Below are 10,852 nucleotides of genomic sequence, written 5' to 3' on the forward strand. Positions count from 1 at the left end.
TATGGCAGGGCTGGAGAGATGGCTCAGAGGTTAAGAACACTGGCTGTTCTTCCAGAGGTCCTGAGTTCAATTCCCAGCACCCACATGGTGGCTCTGTAATGAGATCTGGCTCCCTCTTCTGGCCGGCAGGGACACATGCAAACAGAACACTGCGTATGTAATAAATAAATCTTTAAAAAAAAAAATTTAAAAAAAAAAACCTATGGCAATGATTTTTATTACATATGTGTGTCTGTCTGTCTCTCCCCACCCCACCCTACCCCCGTGTGTATTGGTTCTCTCCTCCCACCATGTGGGTTCCAGGGACTGAACACAGACAGCCAGGCTTGACGGCAACCGTTACCTATTGGGCCATCTCACACAATCAATAACTGTTTTTCTTTAAGTCACAAATAGGGGGCCAGGCGATGGTGGCGCTCGCCTTTAATCCCAGCACTCGGGAGGCAGAGGCAGGCGAATCTCTGTGAGTTTGGGGCCAGCCTGGGCTACAGGACAGGCTCCAAAGCTACACAGAGAAACCCTGTCTCAAAAAACCGAAAAAAAAAAAGTCACAAATAGGACTTTTTAATTGTTACTAATAAAAATTTAGACTTTAGGGCCAGGAGGTCATCTTCTGACCTCACGCCTTTATTCCCAGCACTTGGGATCTGAGGCAGGCAGATCTCTATGTATTCAAGGCCAGCCTGGTCTACAAAGCAAGTTCCAGGACAGCCAGAGCTGTTACATAGAGAAACCCTATCTTTAAAAACCAAAAAAGAAAAAAAAAATCAGGAAATTAGCCAGCACAGTGGTACATACCTTTAATCCCAGCACTTAGGAGGTAGAGGCAGGTGGGTCTCTATGAATGCAAGACGAACCTAGTCTCCACAGTGAGCTTCAGGTGAGCCAAGGCTACAGAGAGACCTCATCTAAAAAGATAATAATAATAATAATAATAATAATAATAATAATAATAATAATGAGGAAGAGGAGGAGGAAGAGAAGAAACTGAATTTTGAATAGGTCCTTCGACTGCAGCTTCCTGTCCACCAGCTCATCAGCTCGTCAGCTTGAGTGCCTGTGTTCTCACTAGTGGCTTTTTCATTACTTTCCACCTGCACCATGAAATACTATGAGTTTTCCCAACTCAAACCTAGGCTTGAGCATTTTTACCTACCTAAGGAAGACATTGTGAAGAGGATACATGACTACATGAGAGAGCCACCTGCCCCTGCCTCCCTAGTGCTGGGATTAAAGGCATGCACTACCACACCTGGTTTGAGTATGAAGTTTTAAAACTCTATTATTGACCTTTTGATACCAGGGTGATCAGCAAGAAAGGAGCTAGGAAGAAAGTGGTTGATCCATTTTTAAGGAGAGATTGGTATGATGTGAAAGTTCCAGCAATGTTCAATATTAGAAACATTAGAAAATATTAATCACAAGGACTCAAGAGTCATGTGTTTGAAGTGAGTCTTGCTAATGTACAGAATGGCAAAGCTGCATTTAGAAAATTCAAGCTAATTACTGAGGATATTCTGGACAGAAACAGACTAACTTCAGTGGCATATATCTTATGTGGGACAAAATGCGTTCCATGACGAGATGCTGCCAGGTGTACTAGGGAGCCAGGGGCAGGTGGGTCTCTGAGTTTGAGGTCAGCGTCACCTATAGAGCAAGTTCCAGGACAGCTAGGGCTACACAGGGAAAATCTGTCTCAAAAACCAAAAACAAACAAACACAAAAAAATCCAACTCCTAACACAGAAGCCCCTCCCCCAACCCCATAAAGTTTTATGTCCTAAGTGAGTGTCTCAGTCACTTTATTGCAGTGAAGAGACACCATGACCAAGGCAATGTACAGAAGAGTTCATTGGGGCTCACAGTTTCAGAGTGTTGTGGGATATTTGTACACTGGATGAAAATGTGTTGCTGTGATTGGTGTAATTAAAAGCTGAATGGTCAATAGCTAGGCAGGAGGTTTAGGTGGACTTCCAGGAAGAGAGAGAAGTAGGAGAGGAATCTAGGTGCTAAAGAGATGCCTTGGGAACTCTAAAGAAGTCAGACATACAGTACAGATCAGAGGTAACTGAGCCACACAACAGAAGGCAGATTAAAATAAATGGGTTATTTTAAGTTATAAGAGCTAGTGGGACAAGCCTAAGCTAAGGGCAAGCTTTCATAGTTACTAATAAGTCTCCATGTCATTATTTGTGAGCTGGAGGCCCAAAGAAAAGTCCATCCACACAGAGGGTTAGAGTCCATGAATATCATGGCAGCAGGCAGGCATGGTGCTAAAGCATTATCTGAGCTCACATCCTGATCTACAGGCACAAGGCAGAGAGATAGCTAACTGGGAATGGCATGGGCTTTTGAAACCTCAAAACCCAACCCCAGTGACACACTTGCTCCCTCCAACAAGGCCACACCTCCTAATCCTTCCCAAACAGCTTTGTCAATTGGCTGGCTGGACCACAGACGACAACCAAGTATTCAAATACATGAGCCTATGGGGCCATTCTCATCCAGACCACCACTGGGGGGCATGGTGGTGAATGCTTTTAATCCCAGAGATGGGTGGATTTCTTGAGTTTCAAGTCAGACAGGGTACATAGTAAGACCCTGTCTAAAATAAATAAATAATAAAAAATAACCAACAAATAAAAAATAAAAACAAAACAAAAAACAAAGTGTGGTCCCCATACAGGGGTGGCTTAAAATACATACACATGCAATAAAAACAATGTCTACAAGAAAATAGAGAGGATACTCTTACTAGACAAAGGTTTTTAACTAGCATAGACAACGGAAACCATGTCTAAATTAACCAAAGCTAAGATTGAAACTAACTCATGGGCAAGGGAGATGGCTCACTGCATAAAGGCACTTGCCAGCAAGTCTGATTACCTCAGTTCAATCCCAGGGGCCAAACTGATAGGAAAGAACTCCTGCGTGTTGTCCTCTACATGCACATGCTGTGGCGTTCCCACATGCACATACAAATAAATGTAATTTTTAAAAACATGTTCATCAGGGATGGAGAGATGTCTCAGCAGGTTAAGTCTCTTGTTGCCCAGCCTGACTACCTTAGTTTGACCCTCCAAATCAACATGGTGAAAGAAGAGAACCCGTCCCACATCTGTCCTCTGACTTCCCCATGGGCTGTGGTAACATTGGTACACACACAGGGGTGGATGGACAGATGATTGGAGAGACGGTTCAGCGCTTTAGAACTTGCTGTCTTGCAGCCAGGTTTGCTTCTTGGCACCCACATGGTGGCTCATGACCATCCTCAACTCCAGTTCCAGTGAATCTGACATCCTCTTCTGAGGTACAAGACACACATGATACAATACATACATGCAAGCAAAAGCTAATCTAATATTTTAAATAATTTTAAAATGAAAACTTCCTAGAGATCTTTTAGAAAACATCACAGAAGAAATAAAAGCACAAGTTAGAGATAAAAAGTAACATGGCTTCAATGATAATAAAAAGTAATTTGCTTTCAATGATAACAAGAAGTAACATGGTTTTGGTTTCAACAATAACAAAAAGGAACTTGGTTTCAATGATAACAAGAAGTAACATGGTTTTGGTTTCAACAATAACAAAAAGTAACTTGGTTTCAATGATAACAAAAGTAATATGGTTTTGGTTTCAATGATAATGAAAAGTAACATGGCTTCAGTGCATAAAGGGTTAGGAGGTATCCATATTTTGTACCTAAGAATGGGTGTTGTAAAAAAAAAATGGGTGTTGTGATATACTACAATAATCTATTTTTAATTAATGATTAATGTAGATTTCGACCATTCTTTAAGTGAAAAACTCCTACATTCCAATTACAGAATCATACATATGTGTTATAAGCATTCATATGTAATTACAGGTTATAAAATTACTTTTGTTTCTCTGTTCTTATAAAAAATATTTTGGTGCTGTAAGAAAAAAACTAAAAGATAAGTATAAAAAAGAATTTAAGGTGTTGTTCAACTCACCTTACTCAATGACACGTGTTCTGCACTTCATTTTCCACCTCCAAATCCTGAGAAATATTTCCAGATAGCCTAACATCTCTCAGTAAAAATAGCCCAGGTTGTCATGGTGATGTAGTTCTCTCCCACCCCCACCCCCAGCACACACACACACACACACACACACACACACACACACACACACACACACACACACAGCTTTACAGTCTGGCTCAGGAGCTTTCCAGTTCTGTTAGAGTCAGGGTCTCACTATATCGCCAGATTATCCTCAACTACCTACAAATCCTATTTTGGCCCAAATTTGCAATCCTCCTGCCTCTAAGTGTATGCCACATGACCTCAAACTCACTACACAGCTGAAAATGACCCTGAACTCTTGATCTTCCCACTACCACCTCCCAGTTGCTGGAATTACAGGTGTAGTCAAACACATCCAGTTTAAAATTTGACCCTTCAGAGTTTTTCCATTCACTGTGTGATTGAGACTAAGAAGTGTATGTATTTGGTCCTTGTACTTGTTTTATAGTACACAGTATGATTGAATAATATGAAAACAGAGCACGGTTTTAGTACCTTTCTCTGGTTCACAGATGCTGAAACGTGGAATCTCTTACATGTTAAATATCTTTTTTTCTGTGATGACAGCATAGTTTATGTCTGGAGGCTTGGGGGTGGGGAACCTGAGTAGCCAGGGAAAACAACTGCATGATTAGAGGTTAGCACTTTTAGACCACCCTCAGACCTCAGGTGAGGTCAATCATGTAAGGAAGTCTTCCTTCGTGAGAATTTTCTCTGAGGGTGAGGGCCTAGGCAAAGTCTAACCCCTCCTAAGGTCCCAATGATAAGCTTTATTTTGATTCTACCAAACAGACCACCCCCCACCCAGGGAACCAATGAGTTCACTGAGAGTACTTACTTATGGGGTTACTGAGGACAGCATAAAATACCCAGAAGCAGCTGCACTGCAAATTGGTCACCAGCATGGATGAAAGCTTCCAATCGATGGCCACATGGATGCAGCTCCCCTCCCTTCTCTCTGGTCTATATACTCTAGCCTCACCCTGAGGCAGAATTGCACACAACTGTTTGGAGGAGTAGCTGGATGCTTAGGTCTCATGCCTCTCCCATCGTCCCTCTGTAATGGAAGTCAGCAGTCACAAGTCCAGCTATGAAGATCTTTTACAAGCAGGCACAGCTGAACTAACAAAGGTGGTGGGTGTTTGGCTCAGAGGATAGTGATATACAGCATCTCCATTAACAAAAACAAAACCCAAAAAGAGGGAGGTCTGGTTGAAGAGCTTCTAGATTGCTGAGTACAGGTGGGTCATTGGACGGGCACAGGCAGGAGAACATGTAGGAGCCAGTATTCCCATACTGAAATTAATCTTCGCATAAAAGCCCAGATTGCTGATCAGAATAAATATAATTTCATATGTACAATATTCTTTTTTTTTTTTTGAGACAATGCCTCACTATGTAGACCAGACTGGCCTTGAATTCACAGAGATTTGCCTACCTTTGCCTCTCAAGGGATGGGATCAAAGACATGCACCACCATGCCCAGCTTAAATTCTCTCTATATCATATTATATATTAATGTATTAATATATAATATACTATATATAATATGTATTATGACTGGAGTATCTGTGTTAGGAGCTAGGTGTGGAGTCACAAACTGTAATCCTAGCATTAGGGAGATGGAGGCAAGATATAGATAACAAGTTCAAGGCCAGCCTAGGCTACATAGTGAGTTCTGAGCTGAAGAGAAAACTCTTCTCTCAAAAACCAAAGAGAAGAAAGGATGAAAGGAAAGAGGAAGGAAGTAAATTCTGTTAGAACTAGAAATGAAATCACTCTATCACAACAGGAATTTCCACCACCACCACCTAGGGCTTGGACAACTAATGTGGAGGGCAAGTTGATAGTGTATCAGGAACACACATTTGTATTCGATATCCTTGGTAACTGCACCTTAGGGAATGTACAAACAAACACCAAAAATATGGGCACTATTTCTAAAAGCATTGATGACAATAGCAAAAACAAAAGCTGACAACAGTACAAATACATAAGAACAAAATAAAGAAGGAATAATCTATTGTGTTTGCAATGTTATACTCTGAAAATAAGCCAGTATAAGCATGAATAAAACTTTATCGTTTATTTTTTATTTTTATTTTTTTGAGACAGCGCTAGGATTAAAGGTATGTGCCACCACCACACAGCTAAACTTTTTTATTATCTTTTTATTATATGTCTGTGTGTCTATGTGTGGTTACCCACGAAATATATGCTGTTAGTGCCCTTGGAAGCCACAGGCATTGGATCCGCTGGAGCTGGAATTACAGATATCTGTGAGCTGCCTGATATGGATGCTGGGAACTGGACTCAGGTCCTCTGGAAGAACAAAGAGCATTCCTAACTGCAGAGCCATCTTCGAGCCCCTTATTTTATTTTTTGGTGTCTTTTGAAGTACTGGGATTGAGCCCAGGACCTTGAGCATACAAGCCAAGCATTCTACCACTGAACTACATCCCTAGCTCTAGTGTGGTTAAATCTTAAAATATAGTGTTGAGAGTGCAAAGTAAACTGAAGAAAGATACAGGATGTGATATTTTTATAGCTTTAATGTATAAAACCACTATACATTGTTTAAAATACTTGCTTATATAAAAATGTCCATTGATATACATGGGAGGGAAAGCACTAGGACTTGATGAAGCTGCAGGCCCGGCTTGTTCCTGGAGAAGCCAAGTGCTTCAACTAGGCTGTAATATTCTCTTCCTGAGAGTAGGACTGATCAAAATGATCTTGACTGCAAGGGCAGTGAGACTCCACTGGACTCTGTACAGATGGAGCCACACTTTCTGAGAAGACGGTCTGGACTGGTTAGCAAACCACAAGCCCCGTCATGGCCCTGCCTCTACAACTAAGGAAGACTTCATACACTTCAGGCAAAGCAGACTGGTCCTTCCCAATGTGCATGGAATTTCCTGTCACACCTGAACACCCGGGCCCCTCTCCTGCTCAGAAACTTGAAAGCTACTTTTCAGGTAATTCTAAGTTCTCTGCTATGGCTCATAATTCAGATTTTGAGTACTACTTTCCTTTCTGCTTCATTTTGATAACTATTTCTAGAATTATTTTTATTTTTTATTTCTCAGATAGGATCCCAGGTATCCCCAGCTAGCCTTGAACGCCTTATGTAACTTTGCACATCTGTGCAGAACTCTGCATGCTGGCAAGCAGTCTACCAACTTGGCTGCATCCCTGGCCCCATTTTTCTCTATTTCTAGTCATAGAATCCTCAGTGTGGTTCTCTGTACCGCTGTCATATTCTGAAAGGTTTCTCCACTACTGACGTGGTCCTCAGGAGGGACACTGAATTCATTCCTGTTCCACTCAGAGCCTTCGTTCAGCTCCAGATCAGCCTGACAATTCCAGGACAACAGACATTGATCTTAGTTGTTGGGTTTTCAGGTTTCAGAGAGTATCCAGGCTCCAAAATACTTCATTTCTTTTTTAAAAAAAATGTTTGAGAATGTCATTTGTGCATATATTGATCAAATCCATCCCCTCTATCCCCTTCCCTCCAATTCCTCCACTATTCTCTTCTGATTTCATGTGCCTTTTTCTTTTAAATCCTCCAAGTCAACTTAGTGCCGCATGCATGAGGGTAGGGCCATGTACTGAAGTATGAGGATGCATCCCTGAAGAAAACTCACTTTCAGCCAGGCAGTGGTGGCGCACGCCTTTAATCCCAGCACTCGGGAGACAGAGCCAGGCGGATCTCTGTGAGTTCGAGGCCAGCCTGGTCTACAGATCAATATCCAGGACAGGCACCAAAACTACACAGAGAAACCCTGTCTCCAAAACAGAAAACTCACTTTCTGCTCTTCTGACAGCCATCAGTTGCCAATGTCATTTGCTTATTTCAGAGTGGTACATTTTTCTTTTTTCTTTTTTCAATTTAAGTTTTCTTTTATGAGCATTGGTGTGAAGGCGTCAGATCTGCTGGAGCAGACAGTTGTGAGCTACCATGTGGGTGCTGGGAATTGAACCCGGGTCCTCTGGAAGAGCAGCCAGTGCTCTCAACTGCTGAGTCACCTCTCCAGCCCCAGGTGCATTTGTCTTTACACAAGCCAGAAGAGCCAGGGCATACTGGAGGAGAGACTCTGGTGATTGGCAGATCTCCCGTAATTCTGGTCCAGTTAATAACCCATTCAGTGATAATTTGTCTGCCATATGTTGCTGTATTCAGCAGAGTACTAGGTTGAATAAATTTGAAAATAATGAGTCATAACCCTTGCTCACAAGTTACTTAAAACGTCATTATGGAACAAGTCATATATGAAACTACTGGTCAAATTTAGTAAACTACAAAATTGTGACTACCCTTAGAAAATAGGGCCATATAGAGGGCTGGAGAGATGGCTCAGTGGTTAAGAGCATCAAGCTGCTCTTCCAGAGGACCCAGGTTCAATTCCCAGCACACACATGGCAGCTCAAACTGTCTGTAACCCCAGTTCTGGGGGATCTGACACCTTCTCACTAATGCACATAAAATAAGAAAAAAAAGTTAAATAAATAAGAAAAATTTTAAAAAAAGAAAAGAAAATAGGGCCATATAAAACAGAGGCAATCAGCCCTCATTTGCAGATTCTGCCTTTGCGAACTGCCTAGTCCCCCAAACCTACCTACAGTGCACAAACCAATCCTTACAGTGTTTTTACAGCTTTTTCCCAACAAGGAGCAGGGCAGATTTTAGTTGCCTCGTGTGCTTGTTCCTAGCCAAGGCTGAGCAAGGTACACTCTGCCCTCTTGAGTTTTCAGATCATAAGAAAGTAACCTTTCCATGGCCTACTTAGTGCCACTTTTTCACACTTGACTGATTTTGCTGTTAAAAATGGTCCCCAAGCATATTGCTGTGAGATTCTGAAGTGACAAAGGAAATAATATATGGAGAAAATATGTGCACTAAATAACCTTCATTTAGGTACGAATTAACTGTTTGGCTGGAATCTCCAGCTCACCCCTGCTTGATCCAGCCATCCCTCCCTCTCCAAACCCTGCCCTCTCAGAAAAACCTGCTAAGGGGTGGCTCCTCCTCTGAGGCTGCCAGCTCCCCAAGTCCCCACCCAAAGCTTATAATCGGGCACAAACCCAGTTTATGGAGGACCCAGCATCACCCCAACACCTACAGGGTATTTAAGCCCTCTCCTTTGGAACGGCCATGTGATTTCTCTCCTGCCCCCATACCTACCCTGATCTCTAGGGGCTGGAGGACTCAACCAGGAGTTGCTTTGCTCAAATATACCTGGTCTTTTACTTTTTAATTTGGCTTGATCTGGCTTATGGCCTCAGCAGGGAAACCTATTATCAGGGTATAGAAAACCTATCAGCAACAAGGAACATGCATAAAACAAGATATCATACTGGTTGATGAAAAATGTGATCAGAAGCCAAGTGTGGCTGTACATGCCATGCCTGTAATCCCAGCACTCAGACATTGGATGTGAGATGAGTTTAGGCCAGCTTGGATTACCTAGCAAGATTTTTGTCTCAGAACAGTCAAGTGTGTGCATGTGTGAAATCACAATCGACTTTCCTCATAATTCACTAATTCAGCATTCCTGGCATGTTTATACAATTTAACTACTGCAGATAAAGAGAACCAACTACACACTGAAAGTAAAGTATTTCTCAAAATTAACACAAGGAAAAAACAAAAACCAAAACTTCCTAAGAAACTCCTACACAGGTCTACTAAAGAACCTCTGCAAGCAGCAACCCTGGCTCCTGGTGCCCTCTGCCTTTGGCCTCCTTATGGCCTTCCTGTGTCCTCTCTCCATTTAAGTTACCATTTCCAAGAACCCAGACCCCTGCGCTAGATGTCACAGACACGGATAATCAATACACTAATGTACAAATAGGTTCTCCTGTTATATCCTATGTTAACCTGTAACCCCACCTGCTCAAAGTTTCAGGTAATTCCTGGGATTCTCGGAGTTTTCGTTCTTAAAGAAATAGCCAAGTCTCAGGAGAAAGTATGGTGGCCTATGAGTTTTGTCCATAAAAGCCCCCACAACAGGTATCTTGGGGCCACTCAGCTGGAAAGTTCCAGGGAGTGATCCTGACCAACTTCCATCTTGGTCAGTATTTAAGCTTTAGTAAAAGCTTCGTTTAAATATGGCCCGAAAATGGTGGAACTAGTTTTTCTCCAGCGAATCGCAGGATTAACACTCCAAGATGTATTTCTACAAACTCGGGCTGTAGTTGAAGGGAAACTGAATTCGAGCAGCCATCCAAGCCAGATGCGCTCACCCATCACAGAAGGGGCTCCCTTTCCTCGAGGGCAAGGGCGGGAAGTGCACTGAGTGTCCTAATCAGCTAGGCTGGGTCTCAGAAAGGGTTAAGTGACAACCAGTTTTGATTCATTCCATTTTCCCCTCAGTCACTCACTTAACAGGATCTGGAGGATCTGCCAGGTCTAAGAGGAGGCAGAAGGGGCCCTGTCACCCTGTCATGTATGGGGGTGATTCACCAAAAAGGAAATCAGAGAATTAAATGTGTCCAGGAGAGAGGAGGTGGGAGTGGGGGTGAGGAGAGACAGAGAGAAGAAAGAGATAGAGACACAAAGGTGAGAGGTGTGTGTGTGTGTGTGTGTGTGTGTGTGTGTGTGTGTGTGTGTGTGAAAGAGACAGAGAGTGAGAAGGGGGAGGGGGAGAGGGGGAGAGAGAGGGAGAGACAGAGAGACAAAGGTGAGAGGAATGTGTGTGTGTGTGTGTGTGTGTGTGTGTGAGAGAGAGAGAGAGTGAGAAGGGGGAGGGGAGAAGGGGAGAGGGGGGAGGGAGAGAGAGAGAGAGAGAGAGA

Source organism: Peromyscus californicus, unplaced genomic scaffold (assembly GCF_007827085.1).
Source record: "Peromyscus californicus insignis strain IS unplaced genomic scaffold, ASM782708v3 Scaffold_14__1_contigs__length_90479793_seg_2, whole genome shotgun sequence".
Classification (NCBI taxonomy): domain Eukaryota; kingdom Metazoa; phylum Chordata; class Mammalia; order Rodentia; family Cricetidae; genus Peromyscus; species Peromyscus californicus.